Here is a 13,630-nt window from a genome sequence, read left to right as displayed (position 1 = left end):
CCAAACTGGAAGAGAAGGATTAGTAGTTTGAGTTACTGCAAAAGCAGGTGGTTTGGAGAACAGATCCACTTCTTGACAGGAGAGCACCTAGAAAATTAGAGTGCTGCCTCCTTCCTCATTAGAGAATGAGCAGATGTTTCTGAGTGTGGATGAGGTGTTCGCAGTCATGAGAGGGGAACGGCAAGCTGAAGTGATGGATACTCATCCCCGTTCTGCTGGAGGTAATGGGAAGAATCTTTCACCAGTCACTTTAGTCAATAAAATAGAAGACTAATGAAAGTGGTTACTAGAGATGACTGCTGAAATATCGCCATGTGTGCTAGTAATTTCTGCTTTGAGATTGCTAAATCTGGGCTTTATTTGGAAATGTTTGTAAGATTTGGGTTGAGTACCCTTTTGGCATGTCAGCTGAGGACTGCTCTGCAGAACTAGATGTCCCTTCATTCAGGCCTCGATGAAATACACCATACGCAGCAAATTCCTATTTACTCTTCTTCCTTCTTTTGTAAGTGTTCAGATTGCTTCATCATAGTCTGTTTTATCACTAGTAGATGTTTCTGTAGGTGATTGGATGGATTCTGTACAGTGGGCAACAAATTGGGATTTGCCCTAGGGGCTGGGGCTTTTATGAATTTCTCTCTACACCCCTGATTTGAGTTTTGGCATAGAAAGAGATCAAAAATATATCATTAATACTTAACTAGTCCATGGAGTTCATATTTAATACCTAGATATTTCAAAACTATCCCCACAACGTTTGCAGAAAGCGTTAACATGGTAGATATAAAAATACCCTGTGCTGAAATGACACAGATTACAAAAGTCAAAGTTTGTCATTATTATGTTCCATTTACTACTTGTAAAAATCCATATACTTAGATCAGAGTTTTCAGAAGCTTCCAGTCTGAAATGTAAAATAGGCTGCTTGCTTTGAATTTAGCTATTTCAAAATAGGGTTATGGGGCTAGTAGAGTAATGAGTCAATTCTTATTTGTTCCCCTGAACTCTATTTACTCAGAATTGAAAAACTCCTAAATTTGCTTTTTAATACAATGCAGACCTCAAGATCTGGACAGGAAGACCTCTTAGCAAAGTAAAATACCTTATGCATCTGAGATGCAAATTGAAGAAGCCTGTGATAGAGCAAGCTTGCCTGAAGGAAAATTTATTTAAGTATCTTTAGGTTTATTTCCTTTCTTTTTCTTTGTGTATTGAGCCTTACAGGTGGGAAGAAATATTTCTTCCCTACCAACAAATTTATATGGTATTGATATTCGCTTTATCTTAACATCTTCATCTGAGCTTGTGTCTTTATCTTTTCATTGAAGTGGGAACTTTTATTACAGGCCATTAGAATTGTCCAGAGCAAGGTTAAATTACCGAACGTACCTTTTTTTCCCGTGATTTAGAAAATTGTTGCTTGTAGAAACAATTATGAAAGAAATTATTCTTAACAGAGAGAGTTGTAGAACTGTTTCTGTTCCCTACTGGGGGTGTGATTTCTTAAAGCAGTGAAGTTTCGTAATGTCTCTGGTCTTTCCTTCCCACTCCCAGTGGTGCCTGGGCAGGCAGCATGTACTCTTGCATCCTGCAATACTTTGCAGCATAGATTTTAGATTTAAGGGTGCTGGTATTTAGCTGGTTTCGCAGCTCACAGCCCTCTCTGCTCACAGTTTATCTTTTTTCTGGAAACTCTGCTTGTAGCTGGCTGCAGCAATTACTCCATGACTTAACAATCTTAGTTAACAAATGCCTCCATGTCTCTGGGAATCTATAAGAGTTTTCAATTGTCTCTATCGCTTTTTCTTTTTTTTTTTTTTTTTAAGAGTCTGGTCTTTCACTGGTAAGACTCAAATGCTAAAGCTGTAAATTAAAAGTGAATTTAGTTTCTCCATAAAAAAGTTTGATCATAGTGTTTAGTACTTACTCAAGAAGCAAAATATTTATTTACCTATTTTTTCTAAATGAGAGCAACTTCTATTCATTAACCGTTTGGATCCAAACAGCATTTACTGATTAGCAATAAGAGCTCTCCTCAAGTCTTCCATGTTCTACCATCATTTCCTCCTTAATTTAAAGCAATTTTCTCCTTAGGAAAAATACTTTTTTTAGTAGAAAGCTATAACTGAAAAATAAAAGCAAAACATATGCTGAGTGGGAAGGGAAGAGGTACAGTATAGATGAGTTGTGCCTTTTTTTGTCCCCACGTTTACAAAAACGATGACAAGCCTTTGCATATGGAGTGGACGCAGGGCTGAGGAACAAATTTTTAGTCATATGCATGTTCTGTTTGTTTATATGTTTTCCTTTGGGCATCTCATCCCTATTATTTGGAGATCTTATTGATATTTCTTTATTCAGTATTAATATTTAAATTTCTATTCATGACTGTATAAAGAGAATTCTTTATGTCAAGTTACATGGGCCTGTAAGTGAGGGGTATACAGATTTAGCAAAGCACAGGAAGAGCATCCCTGGCTCTGCTAGCCATGACTAAGATATTACTCTGGATTTTACTGTTCCTGTAGGGCACTAGGTGGTTTAGATCTGGTTAACCTGCAGCTGCAGCAAGAAATACCAGTTATTTGCTGACTCCTTTATTTCGTAATTTATCTCCTTCTCTAGATCATTATGGCTTGCTAATTTTCAAAATAGGTTTTAAATAAAAGGTATGGTCCAACTTGCTCACAGATTCTAAACACATGAAGTTAATACTTTACTTTTAAGGGAATTTCTATTGATTTTAATAGAACTTCTTATTATGCCTAAAGGTGAGTGCTTTCTGGGTCCTGGGCTAGTGTCACATAATTCTTAGGAAAAGGACCACATTTATTATGTTCTCTCTATTTAATAAGGCTTAGTGAATATTTTTCTATGAAGTTTAGATTAGCTGACAGATTCAAATTTCCCTAGCAACTGGGATTCAGAAGTTTTGTTGGTTATCATCTGTGAAATAAATTTCAATTTTTTTCAAGTATCTATTATCATGCACATATATTTATCTAAAAAAGATCCTCTTTAAACCTGTAAGAGCTTAATGTCATAATTGCTTTTAATGTATTGGCCAAATATAAATTAACAAAACCCATTGGAAAATGTGATTATCTATATTCCAAATTGCAGGGTGACCCCTCTTTGTGAATTCCAAATCACCTCATTATATTCAAGTCCTACACAGATTTTACTACTGGGTAGGGCATTATGGATCTCTTATAATGACAATAATAATTAATAATAATTAATAAAAAAAGATGGACTGGGAAGCTTGGGATGTAGCCAAGGTACTTCTGTTGGATTAGCAGTTATTTTGCTTTCCATTTTTATCATAATATATCTTCTGTGCTTAATTGCCATATTTTTTTACTACATGATAATAGTAGATAGACTTTGACAGCATGTCTATCTTGTGTGAGAAAAGTTCCAGCTAAATCCATAGAATGAAAAAGTAGGGCACGAAAAACATAGGAAGAAATCAGCATCTGGCTTTCTTTACTTTTTCTTTTGATCAAATTTCTTTCTCTAATGAATTCTTGATTATCCTAATAAGCTTTCACTGATTGACTGGGAAGCCAGGATATGAACCTGCCTGGGTCAAGACCAAGAATTTATGAAACTCAGTTTTTTTGAAACGCAGTCCTAGGTTTTATTCTGCTCCTATCCAAACATTTATTCCAAAGCAGTGCTAAATTTTTACCAAAAAATGCTATTTGTTATCCAATATTATGAATTTTTATCCAGCCCACCATTAGGATTTTAGAATGATTTTGGGGATCAATACATTACGATCATCATTAGATACTTGGCATCCGGATAACTTGCTCAGACTTGACGTGGAGCACATCATAGTTGTCCCTCATCTTCCTAATCTGCATGAGCTTTCTTCTCTTGAAAACTCAGGTTTAGCACAGAGCCAGAGGGGGATTTGGTAATTCTGTTAATCCTTCTTGCTCTAAACCAGGAATTTGTTCATGATACAGGAAGGACAAATGCCTATGACTGGGTGCTCATGTTCTTTCACTTGTGTACAAACACCAGTGACCTTCAGGGAAAATGACTGATTTTTGTGTGTTATAGTTAGCAGCTAAATGCCACACTAACTAATTAATTCTTAAAAGAATCATCATGAAGAGCAAGTGACTGTTAGGGTGGGGAACTGCAATAAGCAAGGGTAACATTAACGTGTTTAACTATGAAAATTACCAAGGCAATTTACCCAGAAACTGTAGCCATTATCAGAATTCTTAACACTCCAGTTTCTCATTCCCTTTTGTAAGCATTAATCATATTTTATTTTTAACCAGAAACCTCAAAGCAGTATTAAATTAAGTGAAACTTTAATAATGAAATTGCATGCAGTACTATTCAGAAGTTATGCAGAGAAGCTTTAATATACTCCATTAGGCAGAGAAAAATGTTGAAAGGATATGGTTAATATTCGTCTCTATTCAGCTTCTCTTTTTATTACAAGAATTTTGCTATTGAATTCAATGGGAGGAAAACCAGCCTCTGCTGCAGTGGTGTGATAGTGTGGGTTAGTCTCCTAAAAAAGTCTCCTGGAAAAGCATTGTAAAATAAAGCCACACTGAAGGATGGTGCCTCATACCACACAGAAAAGAAGCTACTTATTAAAAGGAGGCACATGGATGGTTGTAGGGGCTGAAATGGGGCCAGCATTTGTGTGGTGGGTCTCCGCAGAGAGAGCAGACAATGGGGATGGACACTCAAAATCTTGTGTCAGCTCTGCCAGCCCCAAGGAGGGCATAGTGAGGGCACTGCTCCCTCCAAATATCATTCTGCACAGAGTTCTATGGAGAAGCAAACAGGAGGAAAATGGGTAAAAAAATAAAAAAAGGCAGAAAGGATTTTCTTGCTTTTCTAAGGATTCACTAAAGCTCTGGTTTTGGTGAAGTCTTGATGCTATCGGAAGCACAGAGATCAGTGGGGAAAGCGAGAAGCTCCAAGAGGTGCCGTGTCTGGGGAAAAACTCTACGCTCACCTGTATTTACCTGACTTGTTTGTTTATGTTGCTGAATCTCTCACAGAAAATCTCTCAGACAGAAAGGGTACAGAAAGAAACCACAGGGAAATGCCACACACAGGACACCCTTCCAGCAGGATGGCCTTGGAAGTCTGCCTTTGGGGCTGAGACAATGACAGAGCTGCTCTTCAAGAGAAAGGTGCTGTCCCCTGTCCTCTGATTCTCATTGCAAAGCAGAGATAAGACAGAGCAAAGATGACTTTTAAAGAGGATGGAAAGAGAGGAATTAGCAAGATTTTGAAAGATTACATTTTGCGAGAGAAAGAAGGTCCTCCGCAGGCTGCTGTGTGAAAATCTAGGGAAGAAGTTAGCAATATTTGCAGCCGCAGAACACGGGAAGGACTGGGAGAAAACATGTTTTCCAGCGTTACTGCTGCAGAGAAAGAATTGTGTGTCTTAATGGGGGACAGATGACACTTTCTCACTGAGTTGTTACTGTCAGAATTCCTTCCTCTCCTACTTTCTAATAAAATAAGATTTCAGCTGAGACCAGTAAAACCGCAGAAGTTAATGGGGAAAATGTGATCTAAGCAAGTAATCTGGGCAAGGCTAACTTACAGTTGTACTTGGCAAGACAGTAAAACTTAGGAAAATCTGAGTGTGTGTGTAAGGTGCTCTTCACATTTCAAAGATTTGATGAAAGCCATTAAAAATATGTGGTTTTCAGTCTTCCCCTGTCTCAAAAAAATCTTTAAAAAAGGGTAAAAATTTTGTAAGGCAGCTCTGTTCCAATCACATAGATGAATAAAATTGATGTTCTGGTGTTCAGAATGGCACAACTCTAATCACTTTCTCTTTTATATTTCTAGTTTCCCCTCCTTTCACTCTGAGTGTGACACTAAGAAAAAAATTTGAGATGTTCAGTGACAACGAAAGAATTAACAAAGCCCCTAAGAGGTAGAATTCACAAGTCAGCTTGAAATGAACAGGAAAATCTGAGTTTCTCAATAGCATATGAGTCTGTTTTCCTCCAAATTAATTGAAATCAATGTGAAGGAAAAGCAACTGCCTTGTAGGCAAGAACACTTCATTTTCATATGAAATATTGCTACTGTCAGTGACCCAAGCAGTGATCAAGACAGGACGTTGGAACTGGGAAGAAGACCAAAAAGAGCCAGAACAACATTTATGTGGAAAATGAGATAAATGAATAACAGAAAGTAGGCTATAACACAGTGATACAAGGGCAAAGGAATTGTTGATGCTCCTGTTAAACAAATTGGTAATGCCACTAAGAGTAGTTACAGTGCCATACTTTATAATGTTATTAGACTTACTAATGACTCCCTGCAACATCTCTTGCTAAGCTCTGTCTTTAAATGGTACCTTAGGCAGCATGTGTATAAATTCTGTACCTCACGAGAACCGTTTCCTTTATTAAGTTAAAATGAAACATCATATTCTCGTAGTAAGAACGGGTTCACTTAAAGCTGTCCTTTTTGTTCAAATGAGATAAATTGCTTAAATAACACCCTTGAACTGTTAGACTGCAAAGGTTTACTTTGAAGCTATACAGTGGAAGAAAAAACATTATCTTTCCTTCTCTCTCTAAAGTTTTAAATACTTATTTTCACATACAAAGACTTTGAGATTCCTTGTTGGCATCAGGACAATAACCTTGTCATATTTCAAATACGCAGTTTATGAAGAAGTTCTTTTTTCAAATGGTTTATGGCTGTGACTTTCCAGAGACAGCTGTGATTTTGCACATCAGCTGTTACACAGATGTCTCATGAAAGGTAGGTGTCATTGCTGGGGTTGAAGGTTAAATGTCTTTGAAGTCCCAAACAGCAGTAATAGTGGTCAAATAATACATGCCTTGTGAGACCTGGTTCTTTTTTCTATATAGCTTGATAAAAATTTGGACTGCTATACAAATAGTGCTGCAATATGAAAGTATCAAGAAGTCATCTTGCAAAAAGGTCTACATTTCTATTCTGGAGTCCTCACAATTCTGATAGCCTGCAGCTGGTCTCCCTTAATATGGCATTAACAGATACTGACTACTTTATCGGCGCCCAGAATATTTTAGAAATGTTTCAACAGTACAATTAAACTATATAATGTAAACTGAGTCATTTAGCATGTATTCCACAGGACATGGGAGGAGACTGTTAAAGTCAAGGGACCTTTGGTGTTGAATAAACCTAGAGCAAAGTATTTGGCCTGAAAATTTAAATAAAAGCAGTTTTAACACTTGTGGAAATTGAATTCCTTGGCCAAAATTATTAATGTGCAGATTTTGCTGAAAGCATTGTCCTTGTTGAAGAATTTTTTTTCGCTGAAACTGTTCCATTGAATTGGAATTTTTACTTTGGCTTTATTTGGAGTGTTGAGGTTTTTTTTTTTTTTTTCTCCTGAAAATTGATGAGAAAAAGCATTTGTTCCTGTGCCAAGTTTTAAAATATGAGGACAGATAGACATCTGTTATAGCTGTCATTGCTCCAGAGAATTCTTTGGAGCTACAATGGTGTCTGGCTTTGTCACATTGCTTCTTTCCACTGGTAGTTAGTGGTTTCTACAACGATCGATTAGTGTGCATGCAATATGTGTGATTTGGCATGTGCCCCATATTGAATTATGCCTGACTTATCCTGTAGATTGCCCTAGAGTTGTCTTCTGAACTCTGAAGCTCATTTTTTGGCAGTCAGAATTGTAGGTTTCTGATGTTACAAATAAATGCAAAGTTCTAAACACCAGCACTGCACTTTTTTTTTTTTTTTTTTTTTTTAAACAGTGAGTTTAAAGAGTAACTCCTTTCGATTGTCCATGTGGAAAACATTGATTTGCATCACTGAGAATACAACTTTTCTACCAACAGGCTCAATTTTCTATATGATCAAAAGGCAAAGGCAGTTAAAATGATCTTCAATAAGATTAAAGCCTTGAAATACCTTAAAAAAAAAAAAAGAGGAGAAATTCCTCCAGTCACACATGTGAAGGAGGGAAGCATATTCACAAAGGTTTCAGATTCAAGGTTATCTCTATTGGTCACCTCTAGTGTATTAAGAGGTTTTTAATTACATTGTTTTTATTACAGCAATAAGTGTATTTCTATGCTGAAATTTAACAGACTTCATATCACTGAAATAAATTTCTTACTTCTATTTTTTTTTAAATTCACATTCTTCTTTGAATCTCTTGTGTTCTTTTTTTTTCCAAGAGCAAATGTGTTATCTTTTACTCTTCATGATTTTTAACATGAATAACTTGAAGTATACAAAAAAAAAACCAAAAGGCTTTTAAAATCTTTTTTGCTTTCTTTAGAAAGAAAAGCACATTTGAATACATATGTGCTTACAATGATGTTTAGACATCACTGTGTTTGAGAACAATTAGGAATACTATGGATGATCTAAGTCTTGGGAGCAAATTAAACTTGCCCTTAAACTATTGTCCTGTTAAGGTTAGCACTTTCTACTGACAGTCCATTAAAATTCTCATTTCTATGCCTGGTTTCCCAGAGTGGGGACCACACTCTCAGATGTTTGAAGAAGCTGTCATGCCCTGATCTTCGTCATGCCCCACCTGCTACCACCTGCAACTGTGCTTTATCTTAAAGATGTTTTTTGGCATATACATACATAGAGATTGGGAGTTTGTGATAGTGGTTTTCACCCTATCCCAACAAATCAAGCTAGAACTGTATTCTTTGTATATGTGCCTTTTTTCTGCCTTAGTTTTGGCACTTGAGATTTTCATGCATCTTTTAAAAAATTATTCTGTGTTCGTAAATCTTTATATTAATGTGTCTGTAGTCAGTCATCTTTACCACTTACTGAGCAGGAAAGATTTACAGCTGCAGAACTTTGCAGTGTTTCTTTGAGTGTCTTTCAGAGTCACAGCAAGGTAAGTTTGCCCCGCTATGGATTTTCCATCAGCAAACACTTACCCACAAATAGATGCTGCTCTGGCATAGGAGGACTGTGAGCTCAGTTACCATCTGCTCTCCTGATCTCCAAGCTACTTCATCTCTGGCAGCTCTTCCGTCAGAAGTTTGTGCAGTCTTAGAAAACATCCAGAAACTGTGTTCTTTATCCAGAAGTTCTTTCATGATTGGTTATCCCCTGGAGAAGATGATGACCTGTTCTTTTGTATCACAGGAGGCAAAAACTCTGTGAAGAGCTTGGAACACACTGTGGAGTGGTGGGATATAATGTGTGCTAGAAGCATGAAGAGGATTCAGGGAAAAGATGAAAAAAAATGCTTTGAGGTTACAAAGGTCACCGCGTGTAATAAGTGCTCCCCACATTGGCTGTAGAAACATGTTTGTCCCTTTAGAGCCCCTACATCTTGTTAGATGTGGTGCATTTTGTAACTGGTGAGGAATTTTTCCAAGTGATTTGAGGTCATCTGGTCATTGCAGTGGGAGGGCAGGAATCACCATGGGGGACAATTCGCAGTCCTGCTGGGTCATTGCCTGCATCAAGGATAAACTCAGCTTCTGCAAAAGAGAGTGAGCTGCTCAACAGGACACTGATCCCACTCAGGGTAAGGAGGAAGTTTGAGAAAAAAAATGGGAGTAAGAGGCTCTTCAATAATTTGATTCAATTATTATGTTTGTGTGTTTGATGTGAAGCTTTAGCTTTTTGCCTTTTTAAAAAATCACTCTAAACCAACTGTGTAATCCTGCATAACTATATTAAATGCAATACTTTGATTTTTTCTCTTTATTTTTTACTATGTTTAAAAAAAAAAAAAAAAATCAGCCTTGCATTTCCATTGGCTCTGCTGCACTTAAGTGGTATGTGTGCAAAAATATACCCCAAGGAAACAATCCTCAAAATAACTTATTGTCAAACTAGTTCCAAGTAAACTATTAAATCAATCTTAAAACAGTTATCTAAGAAAAGTCCTAAATTACTTCCACGTTTAAAAATGGAACTGTGCAAAGCTTAGCTGTTACATGTACTACATTTGTTTTTAGGTACTCAGGAATTTGACAGAATCTACTAAAGGCGTGAAAATATAAATGGCTTTGTAAGTAGGTTTAAAAAAAAAATGATGAAAGTGGAAAGTTTCTGTCAAAATGAAAAGAAAGAAAATAGATAAGAGAAGAATTGTTCTACTCCTCTAAATTGTAAAAAGAAGCTAAATTGTAGTTAATAAGTTCCCACTTGCCTCATAAATATGCATCAATGTTTTTTTGAGGAGATTTTAGTTCCTTAATTTAGAATAAGAAGTACTTTATATCACTGGCAGCCATCAGAGATTAGTTATTTTTGATGTTGTTAAGATGCAACTTAGCTGGATTTTGAGGTCCTCTTTGTCTTTGTTATAGTTGAAATGTACTGTAGAAATAACTAAAGGGTTAATACCTATCCACATGATTATGGATACACATGACAGATGTGTTAATGAACACTTTAATATTAAATCAGTGAAGAAGCACTTGAAAAAAAAAAACTAGAAGAGAGGAGTAAGGGTATAAAGAGGAAAAATATTTTGAAATAAATTGGATTTCAACGTAATTATGTGCGGAAAATCTCTTAGAAAATGCAGCAGTTGAGAGTCAGTTTCCTCTACAGTTCTACCCAGCAGGTAGGGCCAATGTAGCAGAGACTAAAAAATTTACTTTACTTATCTACTGTTCCATGTCCCTGCTGGCTTTCTCGAGGAAACTGTAGAGTTTGGGAATTGACATTAAAGTAGGTTTTAACTTTAGGAAGTACCAGATCTAGATGGAAGAGAACTTTCATCTAATGAAGGACAGTTCTCCGCCTCATTAGCTCACAGCATTACCTTTTAAGCTCTGACAGGCTTTTACCAGCCCAAGTGACCAGTGGCTCAGTCTAGTTCTTCATTCTTGTTTCTGGGAAAAAACCAAAACCCAAAAACCAACCAACCAACAAGCCAAAAAAAAAAAAAAAAAAAAAAAAAAGAAAAAAAAAAAAAAAAAAAAAACAACACCAAAAAAAAAAAACCCCACAGAAAAATATTTTAAAAACCATCCCACGGGTTTGTTTTATATCACTGCGCCATCTCTAGACAGTGAAATGGCTACAAGTGATACAGTTAGATCAGAAATGTGTCCAAACAAGAAGACCAGGTTCTAGTTCAGATTTTGGAACAGACTGCCTTTAAAAATAGCCCCTTCCTCAAAACTGAATGCCTCAAAAATAGTCATTTACCTTCTAAACCGTTATAGCACATATGAGGACATTAGCGCAAAACAAATGCAGGCTCCTTTTAACTTTATTATTTATTTGTTTGCTTGTCTTTATTTTTTTATTCAAATCTAGTGAAGAGCAGCACTAGGAGGTAGAATGGTTGGCTTTACACCAATATTTCCTCCTTAGAAACTCAGAAATCAGAAAGAGCTCTGGGATTACTGCATTCACAGGCATCCATGTCAGAAAATACTTCTCATAACCTATTTCTAATCCATCATAGGAGTAAAATGAGGATATTTATTTTTTTCTCATACCAGTGGTCATACTGAATCCCACACCTCTTAGGGAACACAGCACTTCTTCCAATGAAGACTTCTGTTATCAGACCTCTGTGGTAGGCTACAAATTTCTGCCTCCAGATCCCCAGGATGGTCGGAGAGATGGAGCACTTCTTGCATGAGTAAAGGCTGAGAGAATTTGGTTTATTCAGCCTGGAAAAGAGAAGGATTTGGGGTGGCCTAATCGTGGTCTTCCAGTACCCGAAGGAAGCTACAAGGAAGGTGGAGGGGGAATTTTCACGAGGGCTTGTAGAGAGAGAACAGGGGGGAATGACTTTGAACTGAAAAAAGGCAGGTTTAGATAAGATACTAGGAAGAAATCCTTTACTGTTGAAGGTGCTGAGTCTGTGGCACGGGTTGCCCAGAGAAACTGTGGATGCTTCATCCCTGGAAGTGTTCAAGGTGAGGATGGATGGGGCTCTGAGCAACCCAGTCTAGTAGATGGTGTCCCCGCCCATGGCAGAGGGTTTTGAGCTAGATGATTTTTAAGGTCCCTTTTGGCCCAAACCATTCTGTTATTCTGTCATAATTTTTAGGTCTGGAAATTCTGTTGTACAGCCTTAAGAAATCCCTTCTAAACAACAACAACAGTATGAAAAGAAAATAAGGTCCCAAAACTTTCCACAGTGGTATGCTCTCTCTGAACACAAGTATGATAATACTTCAGGAAAAAATTTACTCAAAAAAGTGGAATGGTGTGTGGAAAAAATATAATACTTCGTACATTAATGTTTTAATATTTGTAGTTCCAGGCTAAAGAAAATAAAATAGAGAGCACATCAACTGTTTTGTTGATTAAAACCCATCAAACCAGCAGACATTCTCAAGGTTAAAATTCAGGTCCAGATTTATGCGCTTTCAAGTTTACAGGTACTTGACTGAATAAAAGATGCTTATTTGAACCTGTAAGTTGAAAATGGAAAAGGTTGGATGATCTTGAACAGACCAGGAAAGACTTCAACTGAAATCTGAGTAAAAATTTTTATTGATTTTCTTTTTTTTTAAAAAAAAAATCTGATTTAATCTACTGTAAAAAAAACATAGAGCTATTTACAGATCCTGTTTTTCCATTTTTCATAAGGGAAGAATTGAAAATAACATAAGAACAACTGAGGCAGTGCTCAAATTATGTTTTATTTTTAAAGTGGATAAAGCACTGAGAGCATTGTTTCTTCATTTTCTTGTATGTCAAACAAAAATTAATCATATTTTTACAAGACTGTTTGTATTTTCTTTTGTTTCAACATCCCAAATTCAAATATGGACTCAAATACAGAGTAGCAATATTCCAAAATTAGCATGAAAGAAAAGGGATAGTTAATTATCTGCTCTGTTTCCAAAAGCTTGCAAGGAATATATTTTCTCTTTAGGACATCGTAGTTTTAGGAAGAGGGGAGAAGCTGGAAAGCAGTCATACACATGACATAATTCCCTCAAAGACTGGAGGGTGTCCAGATAGGAACATCAAGAGGCTTTTTAGCGCTGTTAAATTAGAATTAATTTCCCTTCTGGGAGGGGGCTAATTTGCAAGCAGAAAAGAAAAACAAGCTGCAGTAGAGATTATACCTACTAGGTATGGCATAGTTGATTATTGAATTTCTCCCTTTCCAACCCTTCTCAAGATATCACTGCTATGAAACAAAAATAAACAAATCTTTAATTAAACAAGTCCATTGGAATGCACTTTTTGTTTGGATTTTTTGGTTGTTTCTTGCCCCAGAAGCTAACTTAGGCAATATAATAAAAATGGCAGTAATTATAATAAGCTTTCTTCAAGTATATTCAGTTTATTATTTCATGTGGATTCAGGAACGCACCTTAGGATCAAGGAGAAGGATGATTATAGGGATAGAGCACCTCTGCTGTGAAAAAAGGCTGAGAGAATTGTACAGGCTGGAAAAGAGAAGGCTTTGGGGTGACCTTTTTATGGCCATCCAGAACCCTGAGGGAAGCTACAAGAAACATGGAGAGGGGCTATTTGCAAGAGCATGTAGTGACAGGGCAAGAGAAGATGGCTTCAGAATGAAAGAGCCTAGATTTTGATTAAATATTAGGAAAAAATTCTTTCCTGTGAGTATGCTGAGGCACTGGAACAGCTTTGCCCAGAGAAGCTGTGAATGCTCCATTCCTGGAAGCGTTCA

Source organism: Hirundo rustica, chromosome 5 (genome assembly GCF_015227805.2).
Source record: "Hirundo rustica isolate bHirRus1 chromosome 5, bHirRus1.pri.v3, whole genome shotgun sequence".
Lineage (NCBI taxonomy): Eukaryota > Metazoa > Chordata > Aves > Passeriformes > Hirundinidae > Hirundo > Hirundo rustica.
The sequence above is the reverse complement of the archived record's forward strand: the minus strand, read 5'-3'. Positions refer to the sequence as shown.